Here is an 11,166-nt window from a genome sequence, read left to right on the forward strand (position 1 = left end):
TTCCTGGACCTTAATGAGAGTAAGACAGAATGTATGCTTTTTGGTAGTGGTGACCCCCGTATTGACCTCACTTCCCTAGCCTCTTGTGAAAAATCATTGATTACAAACATAGGTGTTAAAATGGACTCAATTCTGAAAATGGATGCACGGGTTAACAATATTGTAAAATAAAAAAGCTGAGGCGCCTGACCAAAGTCAAGCCAGTCCTTTCCAAACAAAATCTGGAAACACTTTCATTGCATCCCATATTGAATTCTGTAATTCATTGTTTTTTGGGATCAACCAGACATCTCTAGCTTGCCTTCAATTAGTACAAATTGCAACTGCATGTTTTCTCATGGTACAAACAGGCGAGGTCTCATAACCCCGATCTAAGTCGCACTACACCGGCTGCCTGTCTGTTTTAGAGTCCGTTCTAAAATTATTTTATTTGTTTTTAAATCTCTGAATGGCCCGGCTCCAGCCTATTTGTCAGACTTACTCTTTGTCATTCCTACACTCCACCCGTTCTCTCAGGTCTTCAGACAAGAGACTATTGTCTATTACTATTGTCACTTTTAAACCCTGGCTTTTAACCCAGTGTGAGGTGGTTCTAATACGGTGTTCTTATGCAGTGTTTTATGTGTTTTTTTAGGCAGTCAATTCTTAATAATTAAATACATATTTATTAGTATTTTAATGTACAGCACTTATGTCAGCTCCTTTAATGTGTTAAAGTGCTTTATAAATAAATGTGATGAAACATTTTATGAAACCTTTTACTGGAAACCAATGTGAAAATGGCAAGAGTTCATAGTGATTGACAACAATCATCACTCTCACACACCATATGGTCCATGACCAAACCAAACATGCAGACAGATTATCATGTTAATTCAAGAATTTTGGATGGCAAACTAGTGACTCTGACATTCTGAAATATTCTCAGTGCACTTATATTGGCTCTCGATGGCATCACAAGACAAAAACAAAATTAAACAAACCCCAAAACAAACCGGACTTCAAGACAAGAGAAACCGGAAGTGTACCACCATACAGATAATGAGCAGGACCTGCACCTTCCTCTGGTAGCTGAACATGCAAGCAGGCTACTCTGTGCTGTGTTGTGTGTGTGTGCGCTCCCTATTAATGGGATCTGATGTAATGCAGTGTAACGAGGACGGAGACACAAGAATAATATTCAGTCAAACAAGCAGAGCTGTAGCAGGAGACATTTCTAAAAATGAGTGGTGCTCATGTTACAGCAAATCTCTGATTGTGTGGGTGTGTCGCTGACAACTCTGAGCCCCGGTGGTCAAACTAAGCATCTCTGATCATGATATGATGTATGGATAGACTTGAAGTCACATGACTGTTTAGAATGGGGTTATTTATGTGTGTGCAGTTAGGAGCATCATTAACCATTCTGATGATTGTGTGTGTGTGTGTGTGTGTGTGTGTGTATTTGTTTGTCTTCGTTTGAGTCTCAGCTGTGCCAATGGTAATCAGCCAACTGATGTCAGAGGTCATCTCCCTGGAGAGAACGAGGGTGCTGAGACTTGGATACCATGGCGACCAGGTTTTCTTCATCACCTACTCCCAAACCCTTTTCTTCTCTTCCTCTGCCTCTCAGCCCCCCCCCCCCCCCCCCCCCCCCCCCTCCGACTGTTCATTTCCTTTTCTCCTCCTCTGTGTGTGTGCTGTTCAGACATTTTTCCCCAGTCCCCCTTTTGCCTTCTGTTGCCGCCCTGAACTGTTCACGGTTCTGCTGTAGTCAGGCAGCAACAAGCAGAATTCATTGTGATTCTGGAGCTGATGTGCGCAGCCTTTTCATGTTTGCTAGGCTGCGTTTGTCTATGTCTTTGAAGACTCTCCGACGGAATAAACCAGACGAGAGTTTGTATCTGTGCGTGTGTGTGTGTGTGTGTGTGTGTGTGTGAGAGAGAGATAGTGTGTGCCGTGAGTGCACCGTGCATGAATGCATCAGGTTCAGCTTCCTCACAGATATTTTTAGCCTCGGCTCATGTCGAGTCCTCTCATCTGCTCTCTGCTCCTGTCTGCACTACAACCAACTGTCCTCCTCCACCTGCCTCCATACACATGGAGGTGATGGGACATTTAACACACGTCGGTCAGCCATCAATCACACACTCAAATACACACACTGAGGGGGACAATGAAGAGTTAAAGACAATAAAATCACACACACACACACTCTGAGCAGCCTGCATCCTCATCCTGAGTAATGCGTTTGACACACTGTCAGATCTGAGCTGCTATTAATAGGATTACAACTTATCAGGCCGTGATCTCCTGATCTCAGTGGAGCCGCCGCTGCCGTGTGTCACAGAGAGACAAATCTGTCTCTGCGTGTGACACCTCGATATGAGCTCCGCTCTGTCATGATAAGTTCAGCGTTGGTATGTGGACACCGTGCGCGCGTGTGTAGACAGAGGTGGGAGATGGAATCGGCAGAGCGCCGTGATTCACCTCGCCTTACATAAAGCCGGCGTCTAAATTTAGCACCAGCATGACTACAGATTTCTGCAGCTCAGCTATCGACCACATTGATGTGTGCGTGGGCCTGAGCTGGCGCTGCTGCAGGAGCCCAGAGTGTGTGGAGAGGTGTGTGTGATTGTGTGTGTGTGTGTGTGTGTGCGTGTGTAAGAATGCCGAACCCCCGGCGTTTAGCGCCTGCAAAATTGGGTCTCTGTTCGGTTTGATTTTCCTCGTTCGCCTTTAAATGAGGCTTGTCTCTGGGGTCAGAGTTCACCGTTTGATATCTCTTCACGCCTACCACTGAAATGTCACAGAGACAGAGCAGGAAAAGGTCAAATGTGCCGGGCGGGAGATCAGAGGAGCACGTGAGCGGTGGCAGCACCGCACCCGGGCCGTTTATGTACGGTTAACATGCACCGACGTTCGTTGCGGCAGAAATGTTGGCCTGAGCCGATGTCACGCAGCGTCACATCATACCTGCAAATTACAGCCTTGCCCCTAAATCGGCATGCCTGATTCACCCATAATCTCCCCATAATTACCCCATCTTCAGTTACCTGTCAGTCACGTCTACTGATGAAAAGGGAAGTGTGTGTGTGTGTGTGTGTGTGTGTCAGTGTTTGCTGAGAGGATTTTTCCGTGTAAAGTGGTGATGTGACCTTGCGTTGGTGACACTATTAGAAATGTAATAGGCCAGCTGGGGTCAGGACTCTGGAGAAGAAGGTCCTGCTAGTCGCCGCTTCCCCCTGTAATTCTCAGTAATTGGTGGTGACCAGAAGGTCAGGGTGACAAAACACAGAAACAAAATCGTGACCACGCTTACAAGACGTGTGATCTGTGTCTTGTACAAATGTTGTTGGAGATATTGTAACATCAGGATATACATAAATTAACAATTAGGAAATGATGTGGTCTCACACATCCTTGAGTTTGAATCCTGGCTCGAACCTCGTGTGGGCGGAGTTTACATGCTCCCCTCGTGTTAGCACGGGTTTCCTTTGGATTCTCCAGTTTCCTCCCGCCATCCAAAGACATGAATACCGGGTGAATCTGAATTCCCATTCGAATGTTGACCTGTTGCTCCGTCCCAATAACTAACATTCGGCGGTGGTGGCCTAGTGGTTAAGGAAGCGGCCCTGTAATCAGAAGGTTGCCAGTTTGAATCCCGTTCCGCCAAGGTGCCACTGAGGTGCCACTGAGCAAAGCACCGTCCCCACACACTGCTCCCGGGCGCCTGTCATGGCTGCCCACTGCTCACTCAGGGTGATGGGTTAAATGCAGAGGACACATTTCACTGTGTGCACCGTGTGCTGTGCTGCTGTGTAACACATGTGACAATCAACTATTTTGGCCCATTTTGTGTACTAATTTTTTTTATCCCAAAAATGAACTAAACATTATTTTATATAAGTTTAGAAAGGGTGGAGCCTGTACATATGATTGACAGCTCTCACACACCTCACATTCTCACGCTGAATGGCTTCAATCCCCTCCTCTTTCAGAGAGGGTGTACGTGTGCTAGAGTCGTTCCCTCTTCCCTGACCTCCCTGACCATCATTTGATAATGTCGTCCAACTGCTGCTGTGTCTGCGTGAGGCAGTTTCACATTTCCCATCATGCATGAGTGCAGGTGACCGAAACTGAGACGAGATTAATGCATAAGTAATCAGAGCAAATGTCTGACCAACACCGAGTGACGGAAAATCAGAAGGATGGAGAACCCTGAGCAAGGGAACTTATGAGCGAGAGAAGTTATATTAAATATTCAAAATGTGAAGGGGTTGCAGCGCTGTATAAAAAGAACACTTGCGGCTTTCACACTCTGTGTCTGTTTGTCCTGGGACAGAAACAGTGGAAAACCTCCGTGTGTGTTAACGTGAGTGTGCGTGTGTGTGGCTCCCATCTGCGGTGGTCTGAACATGTTGTTGACCGGACCTCCATGTTGTCTACACAGCTTTCTGCACAGAGCATGAAATGGCTGCTGATGCAGACAGGGTGGGGACGCAGGGCAGGATCAAGTCTGACATTTTTCATTTGCCTTTCCAGAAAATGTCACATCCCACTTTCACCGCAGTTGCCCAAACTAGATCAGACTTTCTCAGAAAGAGGTTTAAAAAGTGAAAAAAGGAAAAGTGAAGTGATTGTCACAGCACAGCAGACGTGCACACAACTAAATGTGTCCTCTGCTTTTAACCCATAATCACCCTTGATGAGCAGTGGGCAGCCATGACAGGCGCCCGGGGAGCAGTGTGTGGGGACGGTGCTTTGCTCAGTGGCACCTCAGTGACACCTTGGCGGATCGGGATTCAAACGGGCAACTTTCTGATTACAGGGCCGCTTCCTTAACCGCTAGGCCACCACTGCCCCAAAAAGTAGTTCCTTTCTGTGCTGCGAGCAGGGTTTCAAGTCCAACCACTCGGCCATTGCAGATTTTAAAGTATTTGACAGCTTCAGCGATGTTCGAACTCACGACCCCTGGTTGCCACTGAGCTATGAAGCCATTAAACTGTTTATGTTCAAACACTGTTTATTACATTGTTAATATCAGATAAATGTTTCAGTTATTTACATTTACATTTACAGCATTTACCAGACGCCCTTATCCAGAGCGACTTACAATCAGTAGTTACAGGGACAGTCCCCCCCTGGAGACACTCAGGGTTAAGTGTCTTGCTCAGGGACACAATGGTAGTAAGTGGGATTTGAACCTGGGTCTTCTGGTTCATACGCGAGTGTGTTACCCACTAGAATACTACCACTCTAAAGTTATTTGAAGCAACAAGTATTTCTCAGAAAGGTATTCCATGATGGAGAGACTAATTAAGGAGGTGAAATCCTAGCCGTCCAAGCTTCTGACATGCGCAGGTGTTACTTTCAGATGATGCTCCTTTGCAACAAGGCCTTGCTACTTATTCCCTTGTGACCTGGGAGCATTTGGGAACAAACGAATTTGGAAATCATCTGGGAATTAGATTCCCATGTCATGAAAGCCCCTGAAGGTGTAAGGGCCCAGTGTGCCAGGTTGTTTGTCCAAATGTATTAAGACTCTTTAAAATCCCCGGGAGCACCGGACTGCAGCAAGTTCTGATTCCAGAACAGTATGTGGGTCCTTTCCCTGTCACATGGACAGGTGTGCGAGTTTGGCTGCTTGCTGTGTTTGAGTCACACACCTCAGCCGGGTGTCAGCAACTCTGCATTCTCCATCATTCACTGAAATGCAGAACATGGGTCTGTGAGAAATTCTTTGAGGTCTGAATTGGCCCAGAGCTGTCACCCCGTGCCACCTGTAGCTGATAGTGGGATTGACGGGCCGTCGCGGGGTGTTGTGGAGGGGCGAGAACCAGGAACCGGAGCTCCTCTGCCGCACTCTGTGGTAGCTCCACGTGCTGCTACGATGATGAATAGTTAGAGGTGATCAGTTAGTCAGTAGTGATCACAGCAGTGATTATGATGCTCGCCACACAGCGTGTCTTTAATTACACGGTGATTAAACCAAGAAGCACCAAAAAAAAAAATGACCTGCCAGAATAATCACATCAAACGCATGCTTTTCATTTTCCACCTCCTGTGCATTTGATTAGCCTCCTCCTAATTTTTATTTTGACTGTTGTAACATCTGATCTACGAGGAATGAAATAAATGTTCTGTTACGTTAGGCCTGGTGCGATGCTGTGTAGACAGAGGGACGTGTTTTGAGATAAGCGCTCGGGCTAATCCTCCGCTGTGATCTGGCTGAGGAACAAAGCTGTGATGAATCTATCACCGAAGTCTTGCAGCTCTCCACATGGTAAACAGCAGATTAAAACATGAAGCGATGACTTACTTTGGACAAGAAGCAATTTATCGTGGTGGTTCAGGTGCGCCTCGGCTAAGCTTGGTTAGGCTTAAGTTAAAATACGTGTTGCCGTCGAGTTTGTAAAGAGCTGATTATAAAAACTGCATTAAACTGCTTTATGCTGAGGAACTGTGGTTGATGGACATGTTTCCTCTCACACATTTAAGTGTTCCTCAGCGTTCATCAGGAAATGATGGAGATGGTATGTACCAAAGTACAGCAACAACAACATTTATTTCTCATTTAGCCCAAAATCATGTTCAGTATATCTCAATGGGCATTGACAGGCCCTACCATTGACCCAACCACACTTTGACCCTTTCTGCACACAAGGAAAAACTGTGGTGCCCAAGTTGCCACGTGGCCTTGCCTTCTTCCCGTATAATATTCTGGTGCAACGATTTTCCCAGGTGAGAGAGGCACATGCACACACAGCCATCCACAGACACCAGAACAGGCCACCTGCTTCCGTTCTTTGCCCTTTGCCAGCGGATGAAATTTCTGGAACGAGGAAACTTGAACAAGGTTGGATCTGCACTGAGACACTGGAGAATACTTTAAGAGTGTTGTTGTTGTTTTGATGTATCATGGAATCCAACATTTGACCCACTGCAAGCAAAAAAAAAAAATACCATGGCAGCTGGAGGCAACGCCACACTACAGGAAGTTAACCGTAAGAAGGCTGCTGGACCTGACGGGGTGACTGGGAGGGTCTTCAGAGAGTGCCCCTGACCAGCTGGCTGGCGCCGTCACCAGGATTTTCAATGTGTCATTGTCCCTCAATTCCACCATGCCTGAGGTCGGCCACAACCGTCCCACTGGCCAAAAAGACCACCATCAGCAGCCTCAGTGACTACCGACCAGTTGCGCTGATGGCGGTAATAATGAAGTGGTTTGAAAGACACATCATCCTACCTCTCACTTACACTTGACCCCCACCGGTTTGCATACAGATTGCTTGCAGGTCTTCCCCTCTTCATCTGATGCTGGATTAGAGATTTTCTCTCACACCACAAACAGAGAGTCTGAGTGGTTTCACAGCATTTACACTAGATCTCCACAGGGGTGCGTACTAAGTCCTCTACTGTACCTGCTGTGCACGTACGATTGCGTCAGCCCAAATAACGCTATCATCAAGTTCGCAGATGACACCACTGTGGAGGGGAGGCGGTCCAGAGACTGGTGGGATGGTGTGTGGAAAACAACTTGGAGCTCCAACACCTTGGCGATAGTAAAGTCCCAACAGCGACTCCATTTCCTGAGGATCATCAGGAGAGTTAACTGCTGCGCCATTGAAAGTGTGCTGACATATTGCATCTCTGCGTGTTACTCAAGCTCAAGGCAAGAAGTCACTACAGAAGGTCATCAGCACCACAGGGCAAAACATTGGTCACTCGCTTACTTCCCTAAAAAAGACGTCTACAACACCCGCTGTCTCAAGAAGGCACGCAGCATCACTAGAGACTGCACACACCCGGGACATCGGGGTGTTTCAGATGGTGCCCTCTGGCAGGAGGTTCAGGGCGCAGAGGTCAAGAACAAATAGAATGAGGGACAGTTTTTACAACCAGGCAATAGCACTTATTAACACCAACATATAAAGTGCAAACATACACTCTGCTGCTACTGCATTACATTATAATACAACTCATACCAGTTCGCTATCTGTTTTGCACACTCCTGTACAGATTTGCAATGCTATCTATGTACTATGTATTTGTAAATAGTAAATAGTATGTATTTAACCTTTTAATCTTCTATTCTTTTATGCCATTTTGAACTGGGGGGTGGTGGGCAGGACCTCAACTTCGTTGTGCTGTTATACTTAGTATGATTGTGCAATGACAAGAAAGTCTTTAAACGTGTTCCCTAAATTACCAAGGCTTTAATCTCCTATACAGTGGATCTAAAACCTGTCACATTTGTAATTGAAATAATGAATTTTAAATCATAATCATTTAAAAACTATTCCCACCATTAATGTGACTTGTATCTGTCTATCACTCTACTAAAAAGTCTGGACAAATGAAAAAAATAAGATGGCAGTAAATGAATGACATTTGGCATTTAGCTGAGACTTTTGACCAAAACATATGATGTATGATGAAAAAGAGTTGTGAAACTAAATGCCCTTGCAATCTGACAGATTTGGAATGCTTTTTCAAGGAAGAGTGGGCAAAAGTTGCCAAGTCGAGCCATGTCATGTTGACAATCTCAAGAAGACTGTCACGTCCGTGGGCTGACGGGGGATGGAAGCACAGAGACAGGACATCATGCAACTGAGATTTATTAATAACAAAGGAAAAAACGGCACGAGGGCCAAAACAAAGGCCTTCGTGTGGCAACCACAGGGCTCCGGCACTGCTGTCGCTAGCGGTCCTCCATCCCACCGGATGTCTCTGCACGTCCCCTCTGACTCTTTCCCAGGGAGGCGTTCCTCGACCCTCCGGTGACCGCTTACCGTACTGCAGGGTGGTGCCTTTACTTTACTTTACTTTACTTTACTTTACTTTACTTGGCAGACGCTTTTATCCAAAGCGACTTACAAGAGGAAGACACCAGCAATTCTCATTTGGTTTCTATAAACCAGATGAGAATTACAAAACTAAGAGCCCTGATAAGGCCGAACAGGAATAGAACCTGCTGGGGAATTGTTACGTGCAAGATGAATTTTTTTTTTTTTATTTTGTGAGTGTGTGTGCATGTGTGTGTTAGACTCGTCTGAAATACTTTTTAAACAAGTGGGTTTTCAGCTGCTTCTTAAAGCAGTGCCTTCTGTTGACGTGCAGCCCCTGCCACTGCACGTCCCTGCTGGGGTGCACAGCCCTTCACCCTGCAAGGAGGCATTCCTGGACCCTCCGCCGATCACATCTCCAACTGCAGGGCTGTGCCCTCTGGCGACGTGCAGCCCCTGCCACTGCACATCCCTTCTGGCAGTGTAAGGGACCAGTCCTGGCTGGATCCTCATGCCACCCAAGGGGCTCTGTGGCACTTTGCCCCTCTGGACCAAGTTTTAGTTCTGCGCATTTTGTTTGTGCTGCAAAGAGACAGGACATTGCACAACAAGCATAAAGTAAGTACAGGTTACAGGTCACATACAAGTTTGAAAAATAAAGAATTTCTATCTAAACTTTTTTTTTAAACATTGGTTATTGTAAATTCTTGTGTTCCACTAATTGAACTATTTTTGGGGCCATTTACATAGCAAAAAAACATGCATTTCCAGATAGGTTCATCACTGTCTTTCTCAGGAGAAGACCAATCAGTGCTGAAAACTGGATATGCAGTCATGGGAAAAATACATTCAATGCATGGAATGTATTAGTTGGTTTTGAAATATTTGAATGTGAGACGATAAGTAAAGGTGTAAAAATATACTTGACATTTTTGGTGATGGCCATGTGACGTGGGACTAGTGCTGAATCAGCCAATCCTGTTGGAGTGAATGGGAGGTGAGTGTGAAAGAATTCTGGAGCCTTTACTGGATTTTAGTAACAAAACTAGCTGCACAACATGCATGCACACACAACCAGTTCCTGAGATTTCATTAAGTTGTTCATCACTCCCTCCCGGCTTTTACCACACATGCGTAGTAAATGTGCAACCATATTTTACTACAATAAAGCTTCTGTAGATAGCTTGTTCTATATCATCTGCAAGAGGCACAAATGCACAACATAGTGAAACTTGAAACAACAGTGGACCTGAAGTGATTGTCATTGTGAAACACTGACAATCAGAGCACACTGTGACACAACGAAATGTGTCCTCTGCTTTTAACCATCACCCTTAGTGAGCAGTGGGCAGCCATGACAGGCGCCCGGGGAGCAGTGTGTGGGGACGGTGCTTTGCTCACTGGCACCTCAGTGGCACCTTGGTGGTTCAGGATTCTTTTGATTACGGCTCCGTTTCCTTACCCGCTAGGCCAACCACTGCCCCATTTTTAGGGGATAGCACGAACGTAGTTCCCCACAACCAGAAATGATGCAGTTGAGGTTGCCACATTTGGGCAATTTGCAGGAGTCAGCTCTACCGAAGTGCAGTGGAAGAGCCTCAGCCTGGGAGGACCACATTCTTGAGCATAGAATCTCCCCTGCCAGGAAACAAAAACAACTCTGAAGTGAGAGCTAAACTGAATAGGAAAAGGTAGTGACACATGAATATGGATATGCAGACAAGTGACAAGAGAGTGAAGGAACAGGTGAGCTTTCATAGGCAAGTAAATCTATATAATTAGGTAGACATGAGAAAGATTATAATACAAGAAGACAAAACTAAAATATGGTGCCATGAAAGTCCTCTAGAAACAATGATTTTACACCGAGACACATTCATCCTGAGATTAGAGCTTTTCAAGGTTAAAAGGAGTTAATGTGCAACATTTCATCACAAGATCTCTAGGTTGTTGGTGTGAAAATTCGCATCTACCATCTAGAAATACAGTAGATCAGTTTGACATGGGAGATATACAATTTGTCCAGAATTAACATTCGTGCAAGACCACAAATGATGCATCTGGCAAATGACCTTGTTTGATAAAATAAATATTTTCCTGACTTTAAGTTCAGGTACGATTTCAAAATGAGTTTCCATTGTGTTATTGTAGATCTGATCACTTTTCCTGCAAGGGTAAAGTCAGACCTTTCCTCCAAGACGTTCTCATCACACTGGCCACCAGTGTAGAATGCCTTCAGGGTTAAGAGAGGCTTAGTCTTCTGTGCTTTTTCCTTTGTGACCAGAGGAAAGCCGGCGACAAAGGCTGAGTAAAGGAATGACATTAAATTTTCAGCACTTCATTGTTCCACACCGTCTGTCCATCAGAAAGACTTTTTTCATGCGGCTGCAGGGTGAGG

The 11,166-nt window shown here is 45.6% G+C and overlaps 1 non-coding gene across 1 annotated transcript; it reads right to left on the reverse strand.

The window, feature by feature from the left end:
* Positions 1 to 10,257: 10,257 nt before the first annotated feature.
* On the reverse strand, positions 10,258 to 10,421 carry LOC114795005 (U1 spliceosomal RNA). Its single transcript, XR_003750418.1, has one exon. It is a non-coding gene; the product is annotated as a U1 spliceosomal RNA (small nuclear RNA).
* Positions 10,422 to 11,166: the final 745 nt, after the last annotated feature.

The sequence above is a fragment of the Denticeps clupeoides genome, chromosome 7, assembly GCF_900700375.1.
Source record: "Denticeps clupeoides chromosome 7, fDenClu1.1, whole genome shotgun sequence".
Lineage (NCBI taxonomy): Eukaryota > Metazoa > Chordata > Actinopteri > Clupeiformes > Denticipitidae > Denticeps > Denticeps clupeoides.